Source organism: Haliotis asinina, chromosome 3, assembly GCF_037392515.1.
Source record: "Haliotis asinina isolate JCU_RB_2024 chromosome 3, JCU_Hal_asi_v2, whole genome shotgun sequence".
In the NCBI taxonomy this organism is placed as follows: domain Eukaryota; kingdom Metazoa; phylum Mollusca; class Gastropoda; order Lepetellida; family Haliotidae; genus Haliotis; species Haliotis asinina.
In genome coordinates, this window is record NC_090282.1 from 85,519,371 (window position 1) to 85,536,266 (window position 16,896).

Here is a 16,896-nt window from a genome sequence, read left to right on the forward strand (position 1 = left end):
AACCCTTATGTACCGTCAATAAGAATATTCGACAATGATTCCATTGAATACCCTGCTACCTTGCAGTGACTCATCTACATACGAGTACACACAAGACACGATTTCAGGCAGAATATGCCCTGTACAGTTGGTATACATTTGCCTTCCTGGACGGCAGATTCACTTTGATGCCCGCGTTCGGTGAAAACACAACGTCAGAAAGTATGCATTACTGAGCAAGGTGTGGGCGGCATCAGAGTGAACAGATGTTTTATATGCTAGTTACGATGATGATGAAATACACACGCCAACGTTTAAATACATATAACTGTATAACTGTACATTGTTGATGATATATATATATAGATGCACTGTTAAGTGTCTTGTATACACGTGACTTGATGACGTGGATTACTTGCTGGTAGTGCCGGTGTTTCAGGTAGTGTTACTGGTGTGGACCGGTAGTGCCGGTGTTTCAGGTAGTGTTACTGTTGTGGACCGGTAGTGCCGGTGTTTCAGGTAGTGTTACTTGTGTGGACCGGTAGTGCCGGTGTTTCAGGTAGTGTTACTGGTTTGGACCGGTAGTGCCGGTGTTTCAGGTAGTGTTACTGGTTTGGACCGGTAGTGCCGGTGTTTCAGGTAGTGTTACTGGTTTGGACCGGTAGTGCCGGTGTTTCAGGTAGTGTTACTTGTGTGGACCGGTGGTACAGGATGGCGACAAGACGAACATCCCTGGTTACCATGGACTGAGACTTAGTGAGATTCAGACTCCGAGGGACATCTAGACTAGACCTAGTCCTTCACAGAATGCATGGAAGGGAAGTTGAGACTACAACAACTATCTTTGAAATAGATGTTACCTGCATTCTCACGATTCAACAATCTGGATTGAAATGTACAACATCGCCTATGTTATTCTCTCTCTAACATTAACTCTGACGTATTCTCCGATGTATTCCCACACTCTGACCTTTCCGGTAGGCCGTGGTAAACCCCCAACACCAATACATTTCTTACCTGGCTTGTTCTCGGAACCTCTGCTGTACACTCAACACCAGACTCGATTATATACAGGCCGTCAACATATTGCTGGAATATTGCTGAGTGCGGCGTTAAACAACATGCAGCCAATAACCATTTAATAAACAATAAAACTCGTGTAATTATGTACAACGTGATGTACATATATCTTTTCACCATATTCTGAACTGTCTTTGTTGCCTTGTGGTTAGTTTTGTACCACCTACATCATCAACAATATATACTGTCTTAACGCAGCATAACAAGTCAACCAGTTCCTTTTCATGGAACATACGTTTTAGCCAACGATGATAGATAGTAGCACCAGAGCAATCTAGATTTCTTACAATCGTTGTACATGCTTTTCAACCCAATTCATAATGTTATCCTGGATTATGTTACAGCCTTGACCTTTCTGGCTGATTATTGTGTGCTATGTATAAGCGTACGTCTTTTCTGTTGCTGTTTATAACATGGTTTCACAGAAACAGTCCGTTTCACAAATAGAAAAAAACGAGTTTGCAAATAAGCCTAACTGCAGCATTTACTTTGTGACTATCAGTGATTCCCACGTGTTATCAGGTAACAAAATATGTGTAAACCCCTGGACGAAGGCAACAGTAACACAGAGCCCACACTCCGACAAGATGCACTTGGTATCGGTGACGCAGGGGAAAAACTATCAACTTGGTTCTTGCTACACACACTCGTTTGTTTCTCCCCCTGGCAGCGCGAGTGACAGGTGACTTGGTAAAGTGACGATTAATTGAAATTCCAGATCTCGAGACATTGTTGAACTCGGCATAATGCCAATACGGACTACTCAAAATAATTCCCCATTTTCTTAAAAAGTAATCCGAGTTCGTTCAACTGAGCGGATGATTTATTGTAAGCCAGCCTTACATAACTGAACATCCACATCTATTCATGCAACCGTTGTATACGTTTTTTTTCTGCATGCTATAGGGGTAGGGTGGTGTGTTTGTGTGGGTGGGTGGGGTGGGGTTGGTAGGGGGTGGGTGGGGGTGTGTGTGTTAAGAACGGCTTGCACATATATAAGGATATTGTATAACGCTTGTACTTAATACGCTTCAAATCTACTTTTCCCTTATCACACGCCTTGGCGGAAATAATATAAAATACGCCACGACTGCAAAAATCATTCTTAGATGGAAATTGGAAATGGGTCAGTCACTATATGTCATCACCAGTTCGTTATTTGTTGGCTCGCTATTGTGTTGCTGTAGATACAGCACCTTCCTGTAGAGGACAGAACGAAATGTCGACCACAAAGGACTTTTAAACAAGTGCTCGTCATTAATGAAAATGATAATGATAATGGTTTTGTATGGCGTCTGATATCCAACTACAAGCTGTTCAACGGTTCATCAACATTATTACCCCGGTTAACCCAAGTTGCCCGCTGGACACTAGAAGGTTATAGTCACACGAGTAATCCCACTGGGTACCCATTTTCTGCTGGATGAACAGAGGTAATTTTGAAACCCACTTGCCTAAGGTGAGGTAGGACTGAAGTCCTGGAAATTCTCTTGAGTCAAGCTGAAAAAAGTCACGTTCACACATCCAAGTGGTTTGTAGTGCCGGTATTAGTCCGGTCTGCTACAAGCACAAACAAACACCTTACCATATTTCACTTAAAAAGATTTCATGCACACGACGTTACAACCCGTGTCCCCGTTATTTGTTGGAAGACGTATTAAGGTGTGTTAAGACAATGGAGCCAGTGCTGTTTACCTATTCCCCAGACATTTTCATCCTGTGGTACGTGAGCCTCATCATATCATTTCGTCTGTGAGCGTCATCCGTTCGTCTGATAACGTTTGCACTTTCTGAGTGCGATGTGCACTACTCTGAGAACATCGTACCTCTTCTAGTGAGAGCGTCGTCCGTGTTAGTATTGGGACTTCAAGGCAGACATAAGGCTGCATCTTCTAGTGAGAGCGTCGTCCGTGTTAGTATTGGGACTTCAAGGCAGACATAAGGCTGCATCTTCTAGTGAGAGCGTCGTCCGTGTTAGTATTGGGACTTCAAGGCAGACATAAGGCTGCATCTTCTAGTGAGAGCACCGTCCGTGTTAGTATTGGGACTTCAAGGCAGACATAAGGCTGCATCTTCTAGTGAGAGCGTCGTCCGTGTTAGTATTGGGACTTCAAGGCAGACATAAGGCTGCATCTTCTAGTGAGAGCGTCGTCCGTGTCAGTATTGGGACTTCAAGGCAGACATAAGGCTGCATCTTCTAGTGAGAGCGTCGTCCGTGTTAGTATTGGGACTTCAAGGCAGACATAAGGCTGCATCTTCTAGTGAGAGCGTCGTCCGTGTTAGTATTGGGACTTCAAGGCAGACATAAGGCTGCATCTTCTAGTGAGAGCGTCGTCCGTGTTAGTATTGGGACTTCAAGGCAGACATAAGGCTGCATCTTCTAGTGAGAGCGTCGTCCGTGTTAGTATTGGGACTTCAAGGCAGACATAAGGCTGCATCTTCTAGTGAGAGCGTCGTCCGTGTTAGTATTGGGACTTCAAGGCAGACATAAGGCTGCATCTTCTAGTGAGAGCGTCGTCCGTGTTAGTATTGGGACTTCAAGGCAGACATAAGGCTGCATCTTCTAGTGAGAGCACCGTCCGTGTTAGTATTGGGACTTCAAGGCAGACATAAGGCTGCATCTTCTAGTGAGAGCGTCGTCCGTGTCAGTATTGGGACTTCAAGGCAGACATAAGGCTGCATCTTCTAGTGAGAGCGTCGTCCGTGTCAGTATTGGGACTTCAAGGCAGACATAAGGCTGCATCTTCTAGTGAGAGCACCGTCCGTGTTAGTATTGGGACTTCAAGGCAGACATAAGGCTGTATTGGGACTTCAAGGCAGACATAAGGCTGTATCTTCTAGTGAGAGCGTCGTCCGTGTCAGTATTGGGACTTCAAGGCAGACATAAGGCTGCATCTTCTAGTGAGAGCACCGTCCGTGTTAGTATTGGGACTTCAAGGCAGACATAAGGCTGCATCTTCTAGTGAGAGCACCGTCCGTGTTAGTATTGGGACTTCAAGGCAGACATAAGGCTGCATCTTCTAGTGAGAGCACCGTCCGTGTTAGTATTGGGACTTCAAGGCAGACATAAGGCTGCATCTTCTAGTGAGAGCACCGTCCGTGTCAGTATTGGGACTTCAAGGCAGACATAAGGCTGCATCTTCTAGTGAGAGCGCCGTCCGTGTTAGTATTGGGACTTCAAGGCAGACATCAGGCTGCATCTTCTAGTGAGAGCGTCGTCCGTGTCAGTATTGGGACTTCAAGGCAGACATAAGGCTGCATCTTCTAGTGAGAGCGCCGTCCGTGTTAGTATTGGGACTTCAAGGCAGACATAAGGCTGCATCTTCTAGTGAGAGCGTCGTCCGTGTCAGTATTGGGACTTCAAGGCAGACATAAGGCTGCATCTTCTAGTGAGAGCGTCGTCCGTGTTAGTATTGGGACTTCAAGGCAGACATAAGGCTGCATCTTCTAGTGAGAGCGCCGTCCGTGTTAGTATTGGGACTTCAAGGCAGACATAAGGCTGCATCTTCTAGTGAGAGCGTCGTCCGTGTCAGTATTGGGACTTCAAGGCAGACATAAGGCTGCATCTTCTAGTGAGAGCGTCGTCCGTGTTAGTATTGGGACTTCAAGGCAGACATAAGGCTGCATCTTCTAGTGAGAGCGTCGTCCGTGTTAGTATTGGGACTTCAAGGCAGACATAAGGCTGCATCTTCTAGTGAGAGCGTCGTCCGTGTCAGTATTGGGACTTCAAGGCAGACATAAGGCTGCATCTTCTAGTGAGAGCGTCGTCCGTGTTAGTATTGGGACTTCAAGGCAGACATAAGGCTGCATCTTCTAGTGAGAGCGTCGTCCGTGTTAGTATTGGGACTTCAAGGCAGACATAAGGCTGCATCTTCTAGTGAGAGCGTCGTCCGTGTTAGTATTGGGACTTCAAGGCAGACATAAGGCTGCATCTTCTAGTGAGAGCGTCGTCCGTGTTAGTATTGGGACTTCAAGGCAGACATAAGGCTGCATCTTCTAGTGAGAGCGTCGTCCGTGTTAGTATTGGGACTTCAAGGCAGACATAAGGCTGCATCTTCTAGTGAGAGCGTCGTCCGTGTTAGTATTGGGACTTCAAGGCAGACATAAGGCTGCATCTTCTAGTGAGAGCGTCGTCCGTGTCAGTATTGGGACTTCAAGGCAGACATAAGGCTGCATCTTCTAGTGAGAGCGTCGTCCGTGTTAGTATTGGGACTTCAAGGCAGACATAAGGCTGCATCTTCTAGTGAGATTGTCGTCCGTGTCAGTATTGGGACTTCAAGGCAGACATAAGGCTGCATCTTCTAGTGAGAGCGTCGTCCGTGTCAGTATTGGGACTTCAAGGCAGACATAAGGCTGCATCTTCTAGTGAGAGCGTCGTCCGTGTTAGTATTGGGACTTCAAGGCAGACATAAGGCTGCATCTTCTAGTGAGAGCGTCGTCCGTGTTAGTATTGGGACTTCAAGGCAGACATAAGGCTGCATCTTCTAGTGAGAGCGTCGTCCGTGTCAGTATTGGGACTTCAAGGCAGACATAAGGCTGCATCTTCTAGTGAGAGCGTCGTCCGTGTTAGTATTGGGACTTCAAGGCAGACATAAGGCTGCATCTTCTAGTGAGAGCGTCGTCCGTGTCAGTATTGGGACTTCAAGGCAGACATAAGGCTGCATCTTCTAGTGAGAGCGTCGTCCGTGTTAGTATTGGGACTTCAAGGCAGACATAAGGCTGCATCTTCTAGTGAGAGCGTCGTCCGTGTCAGTATTGGGACTTCAAGGCAGACATAAGGCTGCATCTTCTAGTGAGAGCGTCGTCCGTGTCAGTATTGGGACTTCAAGGCAGACATAAGGCTGCATCTTCTAGTGAGAGCGTCGTCCGTGTCAGTATTGGGACTTCAAGGCAGACATAAGGCTGCATCTTCTAGTGAGAGCGTCGTCCGTGTTAGTATTGGGACTTCAAGGCAGACATAAGGCTGCATCTTCTAGTGAGAGCGTCGTCCGTGTCAGTATTGGGACTTCAAGGCAGACATAAGGCTGCATCTTCTAGTGAGAGCGTCGTCCGTGTTAGTATTGGGACTTCAAGGCAGACATAAGGCTGCATCTTCTAGTGAGATTGTCGTCCGTGTCAGTATTGGGACTTCAAGGCAGACATAAGGCTGCATCTTCTAGTGAGAGCGTCGTCCGTGTCAGTATTGGGACTTCAAGGCAGACATAAGGCTGCATCTTCTAGTGAGAGCGTCGTCCGTGTCAGTATTGGGACTTCAAGGCAGACATAAGGCTGCATCTTCTAGTGAGAGCGTCGTCCGTGTCAGTATTGGGACTTCAAGGCAGACATAAGGCTGCATCTTCTAGTGAGAGCGTCGTCCGTGTTAGTATTGGGACTTCAAGGCAGACATAAGGCTGCATCTTCTAGTGAGAGCGTCGTCCGTGTTAGTATTGGGACTTCAAGGCAGACATAAGGCTGCATCTTCTAGTGAGAGCGTCGTCCGTGTTAGTATTGGGACTTCAAGGCAGACATAAGGCTGCATCTTCTAGTGAGAGCACCGTCCGTGTTAGTATTGGGACTTCAAGGCAGACATAAGGCTGCATCTTCTAGTGAGAGCACCGTCCGTGTTAGTATTGGGACTTCAAGGCAGACATAAGGCTGCATCTTCTAGTGAGAGCACCGTCCGTGTTAGTATTGGGACTTCAAGGCAGACATAAGGCTGCATCTTCTAGTGAGAGCACCGTCCGTGTTAGTATTGGGACTTCAAGGCAGACATAAGGCTGCATCTTCTAGTGAGAGCGTCGTCCGTGTTAGTATTGGGACTTCAAGGCAGACATAAGGCTGCATCTTCTAGTGAGAGCACCGTCCGTGTTAGTATTGGGACTTCAAGGCAGACATAAGGCTGCATCTTCTAGTGAGAGCACCGTCCGTGTTAGTATTGGGACTTCAAGGCAGACATAAGGCTGCATCTTCTAGTGAGAGCGTCGTCCGTGTTAGTATTGGGACTTCAAGGCAGACATAAGGCTGCATCTTCTAGTGAGAGCGTCGTCCGTGTTAGTATTGGGACTTCAAGGCAGACATAAGGCTGCATCTTCTAGTGAGAGCACCGTCCGTGTTAGTATTGGGACTTCAAGGCAGACATAAGGCTGCATCTTCTAGTGAGAGCACCGTCCGTGTTAGTATTGGGACTTCAAGGCAGACATAAGGCTGCATCTTCTAGTGAGAGCGTCGTCCGTGTTAGTATTGGGACTTCAAGGCAGACATAAGGCTGCATCTTCTAGTGAGAGCGTCGTCCGTGTTAGTATTGGGACTTCAAGGCAGACATAAGGCTGCATCTTCTAGTGAGAGCACCGTCCGTGTTAGTATTGGGACTTCAAGGCAGACATAAGGCTGCATCTTCTAGTGAGAGCGTCGTCCGTGTTAGTATTGGGACTTCAAGGCAGACATAAGGCTGCATCTTCTAGTGAGAGCACCGTCCGTGTTAGTATTGGGACTTCAAGGCAGACATAAGGCTGCATCTTCTAGTGAGAGCGTCGTCCGTGTCAGTATTGGGACTTCAAGGCAGACATAAGGCTGCATCATGTTACTTTATTGACGACACAAGATTCCTTGCCTGTATAAGGTCATTCCAGCTTTCAGTCGCATATGTTTCTGAAAGTGATGACGCCAATCAGAGCCACGTATTATGAATGAGTCCACCATTTAGTAATTGCGGCTGAATACCAACCAGTGTATACATTTATAACACATCTTCTTTTCACACGTGTGGGCTTTATTGCCAAGCGTTCACTGTACTAACCTGCTTAATTTTTAAGGCATGGAATTTAAATGATGTCAAGATTGCAGCAGCGCCAGGAACCTGTCGCCATACATATTAGAAGACAGTGCCTCCAAATACCAACAACCATGGCTTCTGGCCAAGATAAATAAAACTGAATTAGCCCACAGAATTAGATATAAACAGCACTGCATTACTTTATTGCATGAGGCCATCTACACTGAGATTTACCCAGTGGCTGTATGTATCAAGTCTTTAGGAACTTAGGTCAGGATGACGATGTGCCCAGGAAACTCAAACTCTAACGATGCAAGCTTTCAATTACTGACGTTAGAAACTACATAAACAAATGAAGTATATGTGATTTCAGTAAATTATTTATGTATGTTTGACTGGGATCTTAGTGTTGAATATATATTCTCATGTGAGACCCTACTGATACCTTTGACATCAATCCTTGGATGTCTTTATGAAAAGTCAACGTTTCACAAGGAACCATTGTAAACTTTGGAATTAAGAATTCCTGAAAATCATTGTTGGCATTATGATTAGAACTGCTGCCAACCGTGTTTAGTGACATGAAGCCGACACTATCACATGGATTATTTTGAGGTTAACAATTGAAAACTAACAGTTCGTCTAGTTAGTTATTTCCGCTAGGAAGGGTTAGATGTTGCACTATATGCATGAGATGGTGCGATGAAAATGTTTAGTGATGTAGTGTCATGTTTCCGTGTGCTCTTGTGGATGCGGGTTAACTAGGGTAGACGCCGCTTGGAACAGCTTCTTCTTGTCTGCATCCCACTTATATTGTCTCCAACTTTCTTACTGTGTAACAGGAATTCTTCACTTTACATGATTAGATCCTACTGCTGATATACATACACTGAATGGAGGCACTGTCTGACAGGTGCTCGCTGGCAATGCTGACTTAATTATTTCAGTATTTTCGATTTAGAGGAGACAAAACCTCAGTTATTTTCTTTACATGTTCCATCACAGATCCAGCTGCGAATGAGACAGTTCCGTGATTAGGAATTCCGAGAATGTGCGCATTACTACCACACAGTGCCAGCAACTGTGCACTACTGTACAACAACAAAACACCATATACTAAATGGATTCAGTTGAAGGCGTCGAGCAAAGACTGTTCTTGTTCATCTTAAGCCTTTAGATTGATTCTTAAACAACTGAATCAATTCAACGAGAACTGAAACATAAAATTATAAAGTAAAGTCGAGGCGGGTTGTCAATTGAGTCGTTGAGTCGCTTAACGTATCCCTGATGCGTTTTTTCAGGGATACGTCATGAGGAGACAAGACTGACAGGTAACAACTGTGCCTACCAAGGGCAAAGTGCAAAACAGTTGTTAAAACCACGTGAATGGACAACATAAAACCAGTGACGATACCAGGTGTTCACGTCAAGGTACGTCCTAACTGACAAAAGTCACATAAAATGATATCAGTATTTATTATCTGTTGTCTCACAGGAGTATTCCTACCACCGTCGCTTGCAACCCAGACAGACAATCACGTGATCGCTGGACCAGAATGCAGTTGACAAATGCATGATGATATGTTTTTGGTTTGCGCGTTGTATTCACGTTGAGATACTCACAATTACAGATCACTTCTTCTCAAAGTTCAGTTTATTCATCTATTTAATCATTAAGTTAAATTAAGTTCAAGTATCTGTTTCAATACACATGCATCCGTGTTTTCTTACACTAGAAGCCTTGCTTGATACTACTTTGATACATTTACAGCAGGTTTACACGAAGATACAATTATCTAGGTGAACCTCTCGTCAGGAAACGGGCTGTAGAATTATACTCGGTTACTGCTTGTCTAGGAAATTCAGACTTTCAGACCTGCGACTGATGTTCTCTATTATACCGGTAAACCTTGCGCAGCACTATGTGAACTAATGTTTTCAAACATTCTCATCCAAAGAGTTATTTTCATACTTTTGTTGAGATTGTCCAAATGAATTTGACTTTTCCAAGAAGACACAGATTCCTTACATACATTTACCGAGCACCTACCCCAGGACGTGACCCAATGGCACATGTCAGCTCAGTGCTTCTACTGCTGTTATTACACGTTCAAGTTCTACATGTTCTGTCTCCATGTTTGCTATTTTGACGTCGAAGTAATAGTCTCTTGACTGATTTTTCTCTTTCAAAATTCATTAACCCTAAAAAATATATCATGTCGCTGCTCATTTTCGCCCAAAGTCCTATTTTCGCTCAGCCGTTTTGAATCAAGTCAAGAAATTTATGAGAACTGATGACATGTGACGTAATCTGTATCCTGCTTACAAACGAGCATCGTACCGTTTTTTTAGTCAAGCGTCAACATGCTTCGGATCAATCTACAAAAGTTGTGTGATCGAAACAATTTTCGAAATGTATGAATTTTTAACGATCACTTAGACCTAAACTGCTGCTAAGTAAACTATGCATTAAAACGATTTTAGACGTGTAAAATTTCCAAGTGATAGTTTGTCTGCCACCTCTGTTCAAGTTTACTAATTTCACTTCGTAGTATGTAGTGCGCGACATAAATAACGAACCAATGAGGTGAGCGAAAATAGGTGACATAACTCCAAAGTCTCATGGCGGCTTTGAGTCCTCAGAAGCGAACGCAATCGACTTTCGTTTCATTTTCCAACATATTAATCAATGATAAGGAAACACATACATCACATTAACAAGTAGGTACGATCATATGCTTAGTCTGTTATTTGTCTATATTTCATAAGCACTTGCTTCTTATCAGAGTGAAAACCGGTAATCGCAGGATATATTTCGACAGACAGGAAGTTCGTTCTCGCATCTTGAAATTTAGCTTTTCCGACCTCATGTGAGGCCAATTTAAAAGATCAAATGCACTAACTAACAGTAATTTGTTTGTACATTTGTTTATAATAAATGCCACCAATAGTATTATATAGCCACCAATGAAGCAAGCACAAATACGACGATAAAAGTTTGAATTTGTCATATGTATTTGCAAATTTCCTGAAAGTGATTTTAAAAACCCTGCATGTACTAGTATGCTGTATTTGTTGGTAAGTGCGTACATGTGTGTGTATGTTGTTAATATCTGGTCTTAAAGCTATAGTCTAAAAAGTATTTTGTTCATGCAAAATCCCAAGGTTTACCTACAGGGTGCCTCATGGAATTTCACCTATTACAATCCCATTATTTCGGCCTCATAAAGTACAGTCGGTTTTCTGTTTGTGTGGAACTGATTATACAGCCTACTCAGTGGTATGATAACAGCTGAACTGCATTCCAAAAGGGTATTAAAGGCCTTGTTTGCTTTGATTATATTTGGTTCATGGATGTGCATTTGTGCATGTAGTAACTGAAGAATTCATTATGTGTAGCATCTGAAATGATTAACTGCCAGAGTTTTGCAAGAGAGCTATATGGACGTGGGAATTTTGGTCCTTTTAAAATCAACAAGTCAGCCACGATGTCTGTATTCATCGGCTTATAAACAAATGCTTGCGGGAAATCAACACAAAGACAACAAAATCTGCACATGTATTTGCAATATACCTGCTTGCAATTCACTGTAGTGTTAACGTTTTAGAAATAGTACAGTATTTTATCACTCTACTCATGACCTTGAGAAACAGGAATCTTTTCATAGGTAACTGTAATTTTCTTAAGGCAATGATTTATAACTGTATATATTTCAAACCTGCCTTGCTGTCCTGCGTATGGAAAGCAAAACTGATACACCCATGCATCTGTTTGCATAAGAGCTTTGGAAATGATCATCTAAAATGGAAACATATGTCCACAAAGTCGTTCTAGAAACATTTGGTCAGACTATTAACATTCCTATAAAGGATGACACTGCTAACCCCAACTGGTTACTGTATGGTTGGCATTCTCTCATGTCCTCATCAACTCGGTATAGCGGAGTTTATTCTCTCTCCCTAACTTTCACTCGCGGGTGATTTTGTCCTTCGGTCGAATCGTGTTTAGTAACCTCCGATCTGATTCACACAAGACTGCAATTATCTAAGGATCAAATTACACCCGCAAAATGCTCGCCTGGGTATAAAATAAACTCCCTTTGGATCAGGTCACTCCCAGAAAGAAATGCAATTAATTTGGACTATAACTCAGAAAGGGTACAAATATGAAAGTATTAATCAACAGAATTGTTACAGCTGCATTGTGTGCGTATGCGGTGCACGCGTGAGTTTGTGTTTATAAATAAGAATACAAGGCACATACCAATCTCAAAGAGTCACAATTTTTGTCAAGTTCAGTTTTCCAAGCATTTAAACAACATATATATCTAACCAACAAAAACGTGTGAATCAGCAATGTAAATAGCTAGTATCAGAGAAGATAACTCAAAATTTTCATGTCGAGCATAACGAAATAACCGATTTGATAGTCACAAAAAAGTTCATTGTCAAGGTGACCTCAGTCATCGCATTTGGAAACATGTTGTCCATTCTATAACCTCTCCGTGATAGGTATTGCTCAACGTCTCTTGGCGCAAACGCAGATTTCCACGCCAGCGGAACGGGTTATTCCTCTGTACAAGAAACGTAGGTAAACGTTTACCTTTACAATTATGGATCCGTATAACTATGACAAGATATGAGTATGGTCTTGGAGATAACCGTGAATGCAGACTGATCTTATAGACCACCCCGTACATTTTACACACACTTCTGCAACAATGTTTTAATTGTTGAAATCATACCTGTATATCCAGTAGCTGTCGATGGTGTACTTTATAAACACTTGTGCTAATTCTAGTCAGAGTTCTTGAATCTTCCACAATGTTCAGACCAACAGAATATTATTGAGTCTTCGGGGACCTTATTTCAGAACCATCTGCTTGAGGGAGTTGGAGGGGAGGTAACTCTTGACTTTCATCTCACATTGCATCTCAAGTTACCAACATTGATGGTGTTGATTATTGTCTACCCTGCCTAGTTGTATCAGAGTGGATATTACCGTCCCTTGTACTATCATTACTGCCCTTGTTTCACACTGCCAAGGACCGTCCCTGGTACTATCATAACTGCCCTTGTTTCACACTGCCAACGACCATCCCTGGTACTACCATTACTGCCCTTGTTTCACACTGCCAAGGACCGTCCCTGGTACTATCATAACTGCCCTTGTTTCACACTGCCAACGACCATCCCTGGTACTACCATTACTGTCCTTGTTTCACACTGCCAAGGACCGTCCCTGGTACTATCATTACTGTCCTTGTTTCACACTGCCAAGGACCGTCCCTGGTACTATCATAACTGCCCTTGTTTCACACTGCCAACGACCATCCCTGGTACTATCATTACTGCCCTTGTTTCACACTGCCAAGGACCGTCCCTGGTACTATCATAACTGCCCTTGTTTCACACTGCCAACGACCATCCCTGGTACTACCATTACTGCCCTTGTTTCACACTGCCAAGGACCGTCCCTGGTACTATCATAACTGCCCTTGTTTCACACTGCCAACGACCATCCCTGGTACTACCATTACTGTCCTTGTTTCACACTGCCAAGGACCGTCCCTGGTACTATCATTACTGTCCTTGTTTCACACTGCCAAGGACCGTCCCTGGTACTATCATTACTGTCCTTGTTTCACACTGCCAAGGACCGTCCCTGGTACTATCATAACTGCCCTTGTTTCACACTGCCAACGACCATCCCTGGTACTATCATTACTGTCCTTGTTTCACACTGCCAAGGACCGTCCCTGGTACTATCATTACTGCTCTTCTTTCACTCTGCCAAGGACCATCCCTAGTACTATCATTACTGTCCTTGTTTCACACTGCCAACGACCATCCCTGGTACTATCATAACTGCCCTTGTTTCACACTGCCAACGACCATCCCTGGTACTATCATAACTGCCCTTGTTTCACACTGCCAACGACCATCCCTGGTACTATCATAACTGTTCTTGTTTCACACTGCCAACGACCATCCCTAGTACTATCATAACTGCCCTTGTTTCACTCTGCCAACGACCATCCCTAGTACTATCATAACTGCCCTTGTTTCACTCTGCCAACGACCATCCCTGGTACTATCATAACTGCCCTTGTTTCACACTGCCAACGACCATCCCTGGTACTATCATTACTGTTCTTGTTTCACACTGCCAACGACCATTCCTGGTACTATCATAACTGCCCTTGTTTCACTCTGCCAACGACCATCCCTGGTAGTATCATTACTGCCCTTGTTTCACTCTGCCAACGACCATCCCTGGTAGTATCATTACTGCTCTTCTTTCACTCTGCCAAGGACCATCCCTAGTACTATCATTACTGTCCTTGTTTCACACTGCCAACGACCATCCCTAGTACTATCATTACTGCCCTTGTTTCACTCTGCCAAGGACCATCCCTAGTACTATCATTACTGCTCTTCTTTCACTCTGCCAACGACCATCCCTAGTACTATCATAACTGCCCTTGTTTCACTCTGCCAAGGACCGTCCCTGGTACTATCATAACTGCCCTTGTTTCACTCTGCCAACGACCATCCCTGGTACTATCATTACTGCCCTTGTTTCACACTCCCAACGACCATCCCTGGTAGTATCATTACTGTCCTTGTTTCACACTGCCAACGACCATCCCTGGTACTATCATAACTGCCCTTGTTTCACACTGCCAACGACCATCCCTAGTACTATCATTACTGTCCTTGTTTCACACTGCGAAGGAACGTCACTGGTACTATCATAACTGCCCTTGTTTCACACCGCCTTTAAATGTGTGCTGCTACTGTAATGTATACTATCATCGAAATACGCGTGTATTGATTTGTAAATTTATTTCATTTGACAATAGAATTGTTAATCAAATCACATTCTTTGTTGTTTGTTGGTTTCAAACAGAATTCTTTTACGGACTGATTCTCGGTTATGTTTTAGTTACTAATGGGATCCACTGGTCACTCAGTCACTGTTCAAACAACTGAAATATGTCATCAAATAATATATGTTGTCATTAGATTAGCATGAACGTTTTCGAATGGTGTTCTGTCACAGTTCTACAGTATTTGTCAGAGTTTGGCATAAGGTTCAAAGTTAGTAGTTACTAATCAGTTTTCTCTACAGTCCACAAATCCTGAACATATGTATCCCTCGAGGAGTAGTACTTGGAACATTACTACTCTCAGTCCGACAAATGCTGTGAAATGAAAACTTTGACAAAATGTGCAAATGACCGAATCACTGGCATATCGTCTCCCGCTATTAAGCGTATCGAGGACTAAAAAATATACACTATGGAATGTTAACGCAAATTACATTGTGGAACACAAACAGAATCAAAGTAAAAACCAAGTGTTTGGAAATATGAAATACCATCGACAGTCTTCAAAAACACAATGTATTGAAAGGGTAGACTTTCACAGCACCTTGGTCTAACATTGTCACAAGACATCAAATGGAATGATTCTTCCAAGTGCTTCAGAAACTTTTTTTCTCTATGTGTAAGCTTACATATCGGTTAAGTAGGCCAAACCTGGCAAAATATCTAGTTTCTATGAGCCCGAAATTAGAGTGTGTTTCCGTCCTTTCAGACAGTTGCTCTTTCTGTAATGCCAATAAATTACAACTACTACAGCGGGAGGCAGATAACATAGTCACAGTTTTGATAAAAATCTCCTCCTTTCAAACCCCTCATCAAGAAACTAGATGTCAACCTTTAGCGTTTGGGAGAGATGTCAACACATTTAAATTTTATAAATAAAATAACTAATAAGCTACGCCCGTCCTGTGTAAGTGATCTTGTAGCACCATCTGTGCCAGGGTATACCAGTGTAATCTCAGGAACTGTCATAATTACGTTGCGCCATTTACAGGAATATCTACGTTTAGAACGCTGTCGATACGTTAGGCTAATGATACAAATTGCCGTCAGAAGCAAGGGGTAGTCCTTCAATATAGTATTTCACAGCTGTCGCATCGCAGCTGTCTACATTACCACCAGTATATTATGATTGCGGTACGTACTTCACACAGGTTTCAGACAGCTGAAGCACACTACATTTCGACGATTGTCACGGATTTCATCGAAAAAATAGGAATATCGTTATTAGGAACATGTATTATAGCTTGACAAATACTCTTACCAATCAAGGTGTGAAATATTGTGAAACCAAAACAAAAATAACCAAGAGTTATTTAGGGTTACCAGATTTGCTGTTAGTTGTTGAAAATGTCCGTCTTGTGAGGCATCTCTCATCGTTCATTGTTCTGGTCGGTCATGTCCTGTTTTTCAGTAGTGGGCGGTTTGGTCATAACCCTGAAATGTGTTTTCATTAAATACAAGTAGATGTATATTTCCTGAATCCCCCAAAACTGGGACTGTGAGCATTGCATCCATTAGACTGACAAGATTGTTTTATTTGTTTTTGTTTTGTTTGGTTATTTTTGTTTTGGTTTCACAATATTTCACACCTTCATTCAGTTAGGCTATATACTGGATAGATATGGTCAAAGCAGCAAACTAATCTGTGCCCCTGAGTCAGTGAAACGTTGTAGAAAGTCTTTTAAAGTAACTAAGATGACTTTTGGTTTATGTAGTATCACAAATGTGTCTTTGACTTCACACTTCACAGTAGGACAAACATCTTTAAATGAGTGTCATGACCAACTAACTGTCTAGACAAAGTGACTAACACTACAGTGTATGCTTAACTAACCCGTACACTAATAGCTTTGACCGGCGTTGCAAAAAGCATTTCTATGGCCAGGTGCAGTAGTTATCGCCAGATGCAGAGAAATTCCCCTACAATCATATGTGGTTACAATTTCCAATTGTCGCTCGTTATCAAGAAAGAAGCAAATATATATCAGTCTGTGTGGGAATCTGAAATTCAACGCGAAAACCCTACAATTTTCATAACATAATACACCTAATAGCCTGAGTTCAAATAATCATACGAAAACTATTCCAAAGAATGGTGTAAATGACATTAAAAGCATTGCCTTATTAAACTCTCTGGGAAAAACAAAACGGGTGGTAGCCCCGAGTATCTGCCACTTTAGATTTTGACGTATC